The sequence below is a fragment of the Echinops telfairi genome, unplaced genomic scaffold (assembly GCF_000313985.2).
Source record: "Echinops telfairi isolate 266 unplaced genomic scaffold, ASM31398v2 ScPeMD7_60;HRSCAF=208, whole genome shotgun sequence".
NCBI lineage: Eukaryota > Metazoa > Chordata > Mammalia > Afrosoricida > Tenrecidae > Echinops > Echinops telfairi.
This window is the reverse complement of record NW_022103958.1, coordinates 766,159-770,294: the sequence shown is the minus strand read 5'-3', so window position 1 is coordinate 770,294 and position 4,136 is coordinate 766,159. Positions and strand designations below refer to the sequence as shown.

Sequence of the window (4,136 nt, the reverse complement as noted above, 5' to 3'; positions counted from 1 at the left end):
ATCTGTTCCCTCCAGACTTATTTTTGGTTCAAAATTTTAACAACATTATAAAGTAGCAAAATCTGGGTTCCTCGAGATACCAAACCTGTGGTTTCATGTTGTGGACATTACAGAGTTTTGAAGCCAAATTGAAGGACTACAGAGAAGAAAACATCACCTTCACAAGTATGTAGCACAGTGGAAGCCATGTCAAAAATGATATCATCTTGTTTTGAGATTTATGTTAAATAAAAGTTTATATTATTTTATGGCAATACTTTCTGACTTACCCTCATACATGTATGTGTTAACATTACCTTTTATGCTAACATTTTTATCTTGAATTTAACTTGCCCTACAGACACTGTGTAGTTAAATCTGGTGTTGATTTAAGGATTAAGATTGTAGGGGTGGAGTCTAGCTGGTCAATCTGGAGATAGCCAATGAGATCTCTGTGTGGGCATGCCTTTCTCCTGATAATTCTGGAAAATCTGGTTTTTGCTCCTTGGAGGTGGGAGGCACTTTCTACTCACTTGCTTGGAGATGCTCTACTGACAAGGCTGACATCCAGCGAGACATCCCTGAGGAGAAGCCCCATGGACCTACCTGATGCAGCCCTGGGTGCTGGAGCAGCCACGTGGAGACGCCTACCAGCACTGAGATGCTTACAACGCCACTGGATCCAATCACTTTCTACCCGTTGGCCTGTGATCACCCTGCATTCAGCATCACTGCATGTGTTTCATGATCTGAAGAGGATTTCATAGATTGGTATTGGCCATATGGACTAAAATTGGATTTATCGACTTGATCTGGACTGGGTCGGGATTTTTTCTCAATATTTAATTACTATTGTATATAAACCTCTTTCTTATACACATATGTGTGTTTATGACTGTTTCTCTAGTCTACCCGGACTAACACAGATACCTTTGGGTTCACTGCTTTGATTGGACCACATTTTGTAGAGTCTCTCACGGGGCTAAAATAAGTGTATTGATTGCAGAGAGCAACTAAAATACATTATATTTGGAATAAACCCATTCATGTCGTAACTGAAACCCTAATAGCAATATATATGCCACCAGACTCTCAGTTTGTTATACTGTGGTGACTTACATGCTGCTATGAAGCTGGAAGCTATGTTGCCTTTCACCCAGGGTGCACAGGCTTCTTCAGAGCTTCCAGATGAACACAGACAGGAAGAAGGAAGAGGCTGTCTACCTTGGGAAAATTACCTTCTGAAAACGTAGCTTCAACAGAGTGTGATGAACTGAAAGAAGAGGAGTGCCTCCGGATGAAAGACACTAAAATGGGAAGCTTGGCGCCTCAAAATAGTGTCAACATGAATAATAGGGTTGGAGGAGAGCTTTGGGTACCATCACTTGCTAAGAGAACACGACTCAAAATGAGAAAAAAAAAATTGCAAATATACATTATAATTGGAATATGGAATGCAGGAAGTATGAATTTAGAAAAATTGAAAGTTTATCTAAAGATGAAATAGAAAGCATAGTGATCTGTATCCTATGCATTCGTGAGCTGAAATGCAGTGATCTTGGTAAGTTTCATTTATACACTTGTAATCTTTACTAAGGCAGTAATAGCAAATTGAAAATGATGGAACACGTGAAGGAGAATTTTTTTTTCAAGATCCACCTTAAAGTACAATGCTGCCTGTGATCACATAAGATACATACAACTGCATAGAAGACCAGTGAAATGAAGAGTACTTGCAGGAGTTACTGATGAAGATCAAAGACTAAAGTTGGAGTAGGAATTATACCTCATAAAAAAGGAAACAAATATCTTAACAACTTGACCATTAAGTAACATCATAATTAATAGAGAGTGAAATGTCAAGGATTTAATTTTACTTGTATCCACAAACAACACTCATGAAAATATCAATCATAAATAAAATGTCAAGGTTCATTGGGAAAGACAGCTGCAAAACACAGCTTCAAAGTACTGAAAAGCAGAAGTGTCACTTTGATGGGTACGGTTCACCTGACATAGCTATGGTATTTTCAATTGCCTCGTGTATATAAAAGTTAGATAGTGAAAAAGGAAGACGAGAAAAGTCTATCCATTTGAATTATTGTATTGTTGAAGACAATTAAAATTATAAGGTTTTACAAAAACAAATAGATCTGTATTTGAGGTAGTACAGCTAGAATATTCCTTAGAAAGGAGGATGACAAATCTTCTTCTTACCTACTTTGGACATGTTATCCCTTGGAAAAGAACACCATGTTTGGAAAGTAGCAGTTGAGCAAAAAGGACGAATATCCTCAATGAGATCGATTGACACAGTGGCTGTAATAATGGGTTCTAAGTCAAGAACAATGAGGGTGGCAGAGGAATGAACAGTGGTGTTTTGTTTGTTTACTGTGGGGCTAGCAGTCAGTCAGGTGGTTCATGTCAGACCCCTGAGCCTAGACATATCCCCTCTTCTCTCTGCCCTCTAATGACACAGCTATGGCAAGGTGGCCATGCTGCAACGCCTCTAGGAGCAGTGAACAGTGTTTTATTTTTTTATACATCATGGTGGTATGAGTGGGAACCAAGTCAACAACTACATATATATATCCCTTGTTTGGTGCTGCTAAGCCCATTGCTAAAGTCACTGTGCCAAGCTATCTTGTTGGTGGTCTTTGTCACTGACTTCCTACTTAACAGGCAGGGAATGGTCCTCGGCAATAACATGCCCAAATACCTTATTTTCAAACCTCATTCTGGCAGTATTTTCTCTGAGACAACTCTGTGTTCTTCTGACAATGCATGGCATATTCAATATTCTTTGTGATACCATAATTCAAATGGATAGATTATCTGTTGGGTATGCCTATTAAATTTCCAACATCTACATGAATACGATGGAGCCGTAATCATGTAGTGTTAAGTATTGGGCTGCAATAGACACGGCTGCCATTTCAAACCCCCAGGAGCTTCTCTTGAGAAAGATTTGGCTTTCTACTCCTGTAAGCAGTTACATTCTAGGAGAACCACAGAGGTTGACTATGAGTCAGCATTGGCTAGCTGGCAATGAGTTTGGTTTGTTTTGACATGCATATGAAACAATTGAAAACACCAGGACTTTGGGAATGTGCAACTTTTTTCCTCAAATTTAAAGAGCCAGTTTGATAGCTCCTTCTGGGTGTGACCTTCTCATGAGGAATCTTTGATCTTTGTCTCTCTTGATTCTGCAATCAGAAGAGGTGGGTCACACACTGTCTTTCTGCTTCACATTACTGTTGACAAGCTACATGACACGCTGATGGCAGCCAGAGGCCTGAAGATGCTTTCACTGCCACTGGATCCACAAGACTTTCCACCCACAGTCCTGTGACCTACCTGCATTCAGCATCATTGCATGTGTTGCATTAGTCTGAAGAGGAATCTATAGACTGGTATCAAACCTATGGGCTAATATCAGACCTATGGCCTTGACCTGGTCTGGACTGGATGTTTTCTTAATATGCAATTACTCTGACATAAAGCTCTCTCTTACACACATGTGAGTGTCTCTGGATTTGAGTTGTGAGCATCTCTGTGGTCATTGCAATCAATTGTGAAAGCCTGCTGAAAAGAAAGAGTGATGTAAAAGAAAAAACATCCAATATCCCTGGATCCTTATATTTTGCCAGTACAATCAATGAAACTTCAGATTTTATATTCACAAGGTCTTTTTACATTCCCAAACAGGTTTCAGAGTCTCTCCTGACACCCACTTGGATTTCTTTCTCTCTCTCTCTCTCTCTTTCATTGTTTTTTCCTCCCTTGCTGTCTTCCTTCTTCCTTCCTTTTTTTCTTTATTTCTGTGTTTTTTAATGACCTTTTTGTTTCTTCAGGAATTGTGTCTTTGATGTCATCCCACAACTTGTGTGAAATTTAGTCATTACTGCCGAATGTGTCAAATCTATTTTTTAGTGGAATTCTCAGTTTAGGTGGGACATATATTCCAGGTTGTATGTTGGGATTTCTGGGCTTATTTTAATGTTCTTCAAGAAACCTTGGTGGGATAGTGGTTACAAATTGGGATGTTAACCTTAAGGTCATGTTCACAACCACAAGCAAACTCTGAGGGAGAAAGATGGACCTGTCTAGTCCCATAAAGAGTTACAGTCTATGAAACCCACATAAGAAGGTCTACA

At 39.3% G+C, this 4,136-nt stretch overlaps 1 non-coding gene across 1 annotated transcript; it reads right to left on the bottom strand.

Moving 5' to 3' along the window:
• Positions 1–2,369: 2,369 nt before the first annotated feature.
• On the bottom strand, positions 2,370–2,499 carry LOC115869896. The gene has a single exon (XR_004046421.1). It is a non-coding gene; the product is annotated as a small nucleolar RNA SNORA17 (small nucleolar RNA).
• Positions 2,500–4,136: the final 1,637 nt, after the last annotated feature.